The sequence below is a fragment of the Parus major genome, chromosome 13 (assembly GCF_001522545.3).
Source record: "Parus major isolate Abel chromosome 13, Parus_major1.1, whole genome shotgun sequence".
In the NCBI taxonomy this organism is placed as follows: Eukaryota; Metazoa; Chordata; class Aves; order Passeriformes; family Paridae; genus Parus; species Parus major.
In genome coordinates this window covers 1,412,778-1,421,962 of record NC_031782.1, presented here as the reverse complement: position 1 = coordinate 1,421,962, position 9,185 = coordinate 1,412,778, and the positions used below count along the sequence as shown (strand labels likewise).

At 48.5% G+C, this 9,185-nt stretch overlaps 1 protein-coding gene across 1 annotated transcript in view; it reads left to right on the top strand.

Moving 5' to 3' along the window:
• The window catches only part of HTR4 (5-hydroxytryptamine receptor 4), a 66,003-nt gene that overhangs the window by 5,260 nt on the left and 51,558 nt on the right, over positions 1 to 9,185 (top strand). The window contains exon 2 of the mRNA XM_033517787.1: positions 8,079 to 8,219. The gene's annotated coding sequence lies outside the window, so the exon portion shown is untranslated. The remainder of the gene's footprint in view (positions 1 to 8,078; positions 8,220 to 9,185) is intronic.

Below are 9,185 nucleotides of genomic sequence, written 5' to 3'. Positions count from 1 at the left end.
GCCACCTGCAAGGCTCAGCTTCTGTTTGGGCTTCCCCCCACGCTTGCTTTGAGGTGGCACAGACAAGTCCTGCCCCTCCAGTTCCCCCGGGGACAGGGTGGGCGGATGCTGGGCAATGTGGATGGAGGCAGCTCCTCTCATCCCTCCCAGGCACTGCTCCTGATCAGGCTCCTCAGCTTCCCAAACAAATCCCAAACCTCAGCCTTCTCTCTTGTCTTTGTGCCTTGCTGGGCTCTGAGCACACCTGAGCTCAGCCCAGTTCTGCAGAGGCTTCACCTTTATGCTGGGGAGTCCTGAAAATGAGGAAAATTCCACATTTTCCCTTCCAGCAGCTGAGCAGCCACTCTCAGAGCACCCATGGGAAGCTCACAAGATCTCCCCCAGATGCAGAATGGTTAATTTGGCCTCACGAATCCCCTAATTTGTGGTGTACCAGGGCTGTTTTAATTAATATCAGGAAGATCACAATTAAACCTCTCTCAGAGGTCTTCCTGGGAGAAGGAATCAGGAATTCTCCTGAGATTCATTCCATCCTTGAAGGATGCAGCTGAACCTCTGGATCCAGCAAATGAACTCTTCCATGCTCGTCATGCCAGGAGCTGTTCTGAGGTCTCCTGGCTCTTCTGGGGCTCCTCAGCTGAACCAGGGGGTGTTGGGCTGGGCCCTTGCAGTGAAATAACTGGAGAGGTGAGAGCCAGGCTGGTTCCTTACAGACCAGAAAAGTTTGAGGGGGATGTTTGTGGTGATCTGGCTCTTTATGGCTGCTTTAACATCACTGAAGTGAAAGCTGCCACCATTCAAGCCCCTCTCAGAGCTCTGTCTGACAGGCTGCAGCTGATTTTAGCTGAGCCAGAGCGGTGGAACGTGTTTCTTCTCCATGGGCCCTCCCTGGGGTTGTTACAAAAACATGTTTTCCCCAATAGGAAAAACTGCCAAGCAAAATTTTCATCATTCAGCAGAGAAGGGAAAAAGGAAATAAAATAGAAACCCAAACCCAGTCAACACTGTCCCCAGAAAAATAAGGGAAACTTGCAGCAATGAATATAAATTAGGAATTAGAACATGTAGGTGTCTGATAAGGGAAGCTAAAGGAATCTGTGAAATAGTAATGAGCAGGGGGGTTAAGGATGAAGGGAAAGCATCTTCCAAGAACATTAAGAACCATCAGAATGTTGTGTTCAGTAACTGCTTTGCTGGGTTCAAATGGCAGAGTCAAAACAGGAGAGGACAGAGTTAGACTGAACCCTCCACGAAATTTCACCTGCTGAGCTATCACCAAACTGGCCAGGCAGTCAGGGGGCAAAAATTGTAATTTGACAGTAAAACAGGTCCTGTGCCAGAGGCCCTCTGTGCAAGATGAAGTTCCCTTTCCCTCCTCCTCTTTGCCTTCATCCCCTTTTGGTTCTTGGCTGTGATTCCAGGCCGTGCTGCACATGGACCCACTGTCACAGACACAGGAAACTCAGCTCTGCAGCTTCCAAAATCCTTCACTGGCAACCAGACTAAACTGCCCAGCCTGCTCTGTACCACAGGGAAGTGCAGAGCAAGCATCTCCTTGCTGGTCTGAGTTTAGGAGCCTCCTTGGTCAGCAGAAAATCGTGGAGCTGATAAAAACTAATTGCAAAGATGCCTTTTATGAATGCCTGGCTTTCCTCGGGCTCAGCTTGGCTGAGTTGTTTTATTGATCAGATCCCTTCTATTGCAGCTCAGGGAGGAAAACAAGCAGCCCTTCTGCATTTGTGCTTGCTTTTAATAAAACACAGCCAGCAGAACTTGCTGGGGGATGATTAGAACATAACCAGGGAATTGGGAACTGGAGGAAGAAGGGATTTCCTTCAGCTCAGGATTTCCCTGCTCCATGGAATTTCCCACGTAAATGCTAAAAGGAAGGACAAATCTGGGTTGTTCACCTGTGGGGGACAGCCTGAGCTGAGGTCAGGGCAATGTGGGCACAGACACCTGTAAGATGTGGGCACAGGGGGATGATGAGCTCAGAGAAGAAAAGCTTGGAGCAGAGGAAAGGCTTCCAGCAGCCAGGAATTCCTGCTGCATGGAATTCTGGCAATGAGGTGTGAGCACACCCCACTGTTTGTTATCAGCAGAAATGCTAATGGTGGCAGCTGGTGGATTCTGGGTTGGATTAATGCTTCTCTCCAGCTCATCCCTGTTTGTTTGCATCCCAAGAACTCCCTGCCCTCCCCTCCCTGACAGATGAGCTGAGAGGTCTTCTGGCTCTGCAGTGTTTCCCAGGCAATTCCTTTCTTTTCCACATATCTCCTCTTCAGAAAACATCTGATCCCTCACTACTCTCTGGCCAGACATTTATTATTCCAGTGTTTGTTTATTTAAAAACAAACACACACACAAAAAAATCAGCAAGGAGAGCCCGAGGATCCAAAAATAGGCAACCCAGGAGAGACTGAAAGCTTCAATCTTGGCACATGGAAACATCTTTAAGTGATGAACACTGAACAAAACCCAGCTAAAAGTAACACCAGCCGGAAAAACACCCTGGAGAGAAGTGGCTGTGGGATCTGCAGCAGGATCCACTGCACTGGAATTCAGGAATTCACTCATCAGCCATGGAAAACAGGCGGTCACTGTGTCGTGGAGCTGCTGGTGACAAGTTTGCATCCCCCAGGTGCAGAGATGTCCCACATCAGGAACTGGGTGTGAAGGATTTGTTTCCCCTCAGCCTTGGGTGGGATCAGCCATATCCCACCTGAGTGCTCACATCTCCTGAGGAGCAGGAAGAGGGATCAGTGCAGAATTCCAGTCTCCTGAGACTTCCTCTGGGGCTCTGTGCCCATCCCTGAGTGTCTGCTGGGGAAGGATCTTCCCAAGGAGATAGATGGAGCTGAGGAGGATGAGCCAAGGCAGGAATCACTGACTGCAGGAGGATGGAGAAAAGGCCAAGAGGACTGGGAAAAGCTGAGAGAATTGGGATTGTTCAGCCTGGAGATGAAACTCTTCCCTGACAGGGTGGGCAGGCCCTGGATCCCTGGAAGTGCCCAAGGCCAGGCTGGATGTGGCTTGGAGCAGCCTGGAACAGTGGGAGGTTGGGCTTTAAAGGATCCCAGGACGGGATTTAAAATCCCTCCAACCCAAACATTCTGTGATTCCATGATCAATTAGGAAGACACCACATGGAAAAGGACATGAAAATCCCCCACAGAAAACAGGGAATCACCAAAGCCCTGAAAAGAGCAAAACCCAGCAGCAGTGCCCATCCAGAGGGGTGGGATGTGAGCAGCAGGGATGGAATCCTTCCTCCCCGTGCTCTTTGCAGGTTTGCACTTTGGGAAAGCATCGGGAGGGATCTGGGAGCTCTCAGGAATGAGCAGGGAGGAGCAGAGCTGGGGCAGGGGGGCTCTGTGTCAGTGCCAGGGCTGCTCTGGGGCTGCTGTGCAGCTGCATGAGTGTCTGCAGCAAGAGGAATAAACAAAGTGTGTGGAGGGAAAGGAAAAGAAGTCACAGCAATAAAACGCAGCAAGGAAGATTTAGGATAAAGCTGAGAAAAATCCCAACACGTGCTTCCCCTGGGAGACTGCATAACCAGAATGTGGAATCTCCATCTCCAAATGTCATCCACAGCAGCTTAAAATATAGCTGGGTCTGCTTCAACAGCTCCTCAGGGTCTCTCCCAGGCCTTTTCCTCCATCTGATTCTTCTCTCCATGGCCTCAGAATCTGCTTTACAGCCCGGAAAGAAATACAGATCTGAAACAACTGCATGACAGATTTTCTTGGTAGTGAGTTGGTTTTTTAAGTGACAAATGGAAACTTCCTGTTGGAAAAGCGTGATTTCAGTGTAATGTGATTTTCTGAGAAAAAGCCAAGCCCACCAAGAAGAGCTGTTTGCTGGATCTGCTGACTTGATGCTGTTCTGAGGTTTTATTGGACCTGCAGAGTTGGTGCTGACAAAAAGATTTTGGTGCTGTTTTCTCTTTGGATGTTCTTCCTTCAGATCAAAGATTATATTTAACCAGATCAAAAGCCTGGTTAAATATAATAAACCAAAGGTACAGATAACAGGGCAGGAGGTTGTGTCAGCCCAGGGTTTCCTGCTTCCCTGTTCAGAGCCGCTTCTCGCTGGTTGCCCCGGCTGGCTTTGAAAGCTGTGACGCTAGCACAGGCTCTCCTTCCCCCTTCCCAAGTGCATCCAGGATGAATATCCAAGGATCTCCAGGTTTCCCAGCAGCTTCCCCTCCCTGTGAACCCAGAAGTGCCTGTGAGGTGCAGGAACAAGGGCAGGCTTGGCACGTGGCAGGGTCGATCTGGAGGGAGCCAAGAACGATGGGGAGGAACCTCTTCCAAGAGCCTGCAGTGCCAGGACACAGGGAATGGCTTCAGCCGGCAGAGAGTGGGTTTAGATGGGATACTGGGAGGAAATTCCTCCTGGCACAGGTGCCCAGAGCAGCTGGGGCTTCCCCTGGATCCCTGGCAGTGCCCAAGGCCAGGCTGGATGTGGCTTGGAGCAGCCTGGGACAGTGGAAGGTGTCCCTGCCGTGGCAGGGGTGGAATGAGATGAGTTCTGAGGTCCTTCCAACCCAAACCATGTCATGTTTCTGTGATTTTGGGTCCTTTTCATTCAAGACCCTTCCCCACACTCAGCTGGCTCCAGTCCCAGGGCAGTGGGAGCCACTGGGGGAACTGGGGCTGCGCTGCTCGTGCTGGTGCAGGGAAAACCTGGTGCCACTCCTTCCTCCAAAACAAATGCCATGCTAAATGACTCTGCACTCTCTGTCTCCCTGAGAGAGGGATTTATTTTTTATGTTCACCCTCATTCACTAAGTCGGGGTTTTTATGAGAGCACATCTCTATTTCTATCATTAGCAACACATGTGCAGAGTAAGGGTTTGGGTACTCACCAGTCACTCACTGCTCATTGTGATGGCTCCACGATTTTCCCTCCTCCCTCACTCCCAAAGCAATTAACAGGAAATTCAGCTGCTGCCTGAATGGACACATTTCCAGCAATCTTCCTTAATTCTTTATTTACTGTAAAATGAGCAGGGCAAAAACTGCAACATCAGTTCCTCTTCTGAGGCTGGATCCGTTCCCTCCTCACATCTCAGCCCCTCCCTGCCCTGCCCTTTCCCAACCCCATCCCAATTTCTGACGAGCTGGGATGGAAAGCAGGATGAGGGAATGTGAGATTTCTGCCCATGAATTCCTCGAGGGAATTCCAGGGAGCTGGTGTGACCAAAGCTGAGCTGTTCTCAGTCAGCCCTTGGAGCTGGGTGTCCTTCCTTGCCCTGGGCAGATATTTGTGCTAAGAGAGCTCAAACTTCACTTTCTGCATCACCCAGAGCAGGGCCTGGTGGCATTTCCTGCCATGCAAGGAGAAAATTCAATGTCTGCTGCTTTGGAAGATTTCAGCAGTGGATGTGGTGAGGCAGCCAAGGGACTGCCTGAGCCAGGGGAGCAGGAGATTGATGGAGAACCTGAAGGGAACCGTGTCCAACCTGTGCCCTCCTCTTCAAACAGAGCCTTGAACAGCTGCTGCAGGGATAAAACACTGACTTTTAATAAATAACATGAAATGTCTATTGAATAGATAAAACACTGCTGTGGGCACAGACAGCAAACCCTGGCCTTGCAGCGAGGGGGTCTCAGAGACACCCCTGACATCTCTGGATGCTCTGGAGTCCAGCAAAGCCCTCACAGGTGGGTGAAGCCCTGAGGGAGCTCCTTGCCCCACTCTCAGAAAGAAAAGGGAGATCTCAGTGCTGCTGGGAAGATCCAAGGCAGATCTGGATAAAGGAAAGGCTCAGGGGCTCTCCCAGGCTTCCAGCCTGCCCTGGTTCCCCTCCACCAGAGCAGGAGGGGAGGAAAAGGAGGAGGAAGAGAAGAAGAAGGAGGAGGAAAAGGAGAAAAAAGAGGAGCAGGAGGAAGAGAAGGAGGAGGAGAAGGGGAAGAACAAGGAAGATGAAGAGCAGGAGGAGAAGGAAAAGGAGAAGGAAGAGAAGAGGAGCAGGAGGAGAAGGAAAAGGAGAAAAAGGAAAAGGAGAAGAAGGAAAAGGAGGAAGAAGAGAAAAAGGAGGAGGAAGAGGAGAAGGAGAAGAAGGACAAGGAAGAAGGGGAGCAGGAGGAGAAGGGCTGAACCAGACAGTGCAGAAAAGGTTTGGGGAGGTCGGTTCAAATGATGCCATCACACCTGGGATTCCCAGGGTCGAGGTCCAAAATCCCAGTGGGACACCTGCACAGATCAGGACACTCATGGGTTCCACGTTCTCAGTCCCAGTGAGAAGCCTACAATAGGCTGCTCTGCCTGGTGCAGTGACCTTGAGGAGCCCCAAGTTGTGCCAAATCCTACAGAAATGCTTTTGTGCATCTGTTGGGATGTTAGGAAATATCTGAGGGAGGTCAGGTGTGCAGGCAGGTTTATTACAGAGGATCCAATCCTGATAAATCCACATTTCATTTAACAGCCAACTGCAGACTCTGTGACCTTGCCTGGCCCTTCCCAGCCTCTGCTGTAAACCATGTGCTCAACAGCCTTTTTTAAATGATCATTTATCCTTTATCACTGTTATTTTAAATTGTATTGTGTCAGGAGGAGCTTCCAGAGGCAGCTGAGGATGGTGGTGGAGTTTTTTCAAGGCAGGCAGCACCTTCTCTTGTGATAAAAATCAATATATTTCTACCTGCACTCCAAAATCCAAGCCACCATTAATTCCTAAGGGATTTACAGAGAGGGTCTGGCCACAGTGAGCTGGATCCCTTGTGCTGGCAGAAATTATATTTCACTGGAGTGAAGGAAATAGAATTAATTAATGGAATTAATGCAGTGGGAGAATCAACTCTCTAGTTAAGGTGGGTGTTTTATTCCTCAAAGGAATAATTTCTTTAAAGGGCAAGTTAGGACCCACTAAAAAGTGCAGCACAGCTGGAGTCAGGGGATTTCAGGGTAAAAATAAATTCAAATCAAAACAGTACGTGATGATAAAGTGTATGGAGGGATCTTAAAGGATTGGGGAGACCAAGAATGAAAAATAGAAACAAAAAAAAAATCCAAAATGACAAATTATTCCTTGTGAGTGACTGAAGTGATTCCCTTGGCTTGGGAGCTGCCAGATCATTCTGGGGACTGAGAGCCCCCCTGATTTCCTTGCCAGCCCTGGGAAAAGCATCCAGGTGAAAGAAATGTCTCACAAGCAGCTTTTGCCTGTTTTTATTTCAATAGCAGTGACATTCCTTTTGTCGTGGCCAGGCTCCTTTGTTCCCTGCAGTGCCTCAGCTTTGGGTGGAAGGAGTCTGGCAGCCACACCTGGAACTGGTTTTCCAAAAATAACATTTACTTTTGACTAATTTAATACTTTGCAACTTCTCAGGACGAGTTTTTCATTTGCTTTCCGAGGGACTGTGTAAATATGAATAAAAGTCAGTTGTTTCACGAGCAGGGGAAGAAAATAAAATATATTAAAAAATAAAAAAAAAGCTCCTTTGGCAAACACCCACATGGAAGTTTTTAAAAGCAGCCTCAAACTGCATCTGTAGGCTGCAGCTACTCCTCCAGCCCTGTGTATCCCTGTACTCCAGAGAGGGAATGCAAACAGGAAATCACAATTTTAAAGCCACTTTTTGGGGTTTTTGGAAGCAGCTCCACAATTTGCAGCGGTGCTGTGCTGTCCCCACTCATCCCTGTGCTGCCAGGTGAGGGCCTGGAAATGAGGAGGGAATCCCAGAGGTGTGCTGGGAAAGGTGGGAATTCCTTACTGCAACACTTTTTAGGGAAAATTTGCCAGGTTTTGCTTTTCTGTGGCACAATTTGGAGTCTCTGCAGTTGTTCGGGGCTGGGCACGCTCAGCATAATCAGGGTTTGCCACAAGTGCTGAGACCAGCACAGAAAGGAGCTTCAACAGGTAAAGTAAAGGAATTTTAGTGAAAAATGCCCCAAAGCACCTTGAATTCAGAGGATTTTCCCCTTTTCAGGCCAGCAGAAGCTCTTGCCCTGCCCCAAATGAATCCACAAAGAACAATCATTTATATCCTAATTTTTCACAGACATTTCAGGTCTTTCTTAAGCTGCTTTACCTGGTTGTGACCAAACCTTTTTCTTGTTTAAAACCACAGAATTTCAATACAAAGACCTTCATGGATGCTGCTTGTGCCATTTCCAGTCTCCCAGACCATCCCATCCATAAATCCCTGCATTCTGAGCATGCTGCAGCCTCCAAACTAATTTAGCACAGGAGGAACACACCCTGAGTCCAGGTGAGCTCAAGAATAAGGAATATCTCACCCCTGAGAGCTCTGCAGATGATTGAATACCAATCTTTATGCTGCAGATTTTCATATGTAGATGAATTTTAGATTAAGAAATAAGAATCACAAATTCTGACAACATTCAGATGCTTTTCTGTGCTAATTTGTGGGCCATTCATTGCAATTTTTTGGTTGCTGATGCTGCAGCTGTTTTTGTTCAGTTCCAAGGGACATAAAAGTCACAGACTGTTGATTCCTTTGTCCTGTTGAATTATCTTAGGGACTAAATGAGTTTTTCATTGCTAATCCTCGCCTCTGTAAATTCAGAACTAATTAATAATTTATGCACAATATTCAGTTAAAAATTTGCTGTTCCCATGGGTTTTCTTACCAATTTATTTGCTGGAATATTTGTGGTGTCTGTAAATGGCAGAAAGTCAGGGATCCTTTGTGCATGAGAATAAAAAGTGGAAATTTCTTCTCACGAGCAACATGGGAACTGCAAAATGCTTTCAGGATGGTTTTTAGAAGTTTCTTTTGGATAATTTCAGAAGGAAACGGAGTGGGGCAGTCAGTCCTGCTGGGAGAGTGAGATTTGAGAAGTGCTGGGCAAGCAGAGCTGGGATTTGAAGGTGAGGGACTTCAGAGGGGTTGAGGATGAGCTGGACCTTCTGCAGGGGAAAGTCAGGGAAGGCTGTGATGCTGCAGTGTGAGCAGGGAAAGAGGCTGGGATGTGGCAGGGATGGACCTGCCAGAGACATTTCTTTTTCCAGAATGGATGTGGTGGGATGAAACATCTGGTGTTTGATGGTATTGGATGTGGTGCCTGGAGAGGCTCCTGGAGCAGGGGCTGGACAGGGTTAAAGGAATAAAGCAGGGATTTATTAAAAGCCCTTCCAAGGATGCACCTTGGGCACTGCAAGAGCCCGGCCCTGGCTGCACCCAGGATGGGCCCTGGCTCAGGAGTTTCACTCT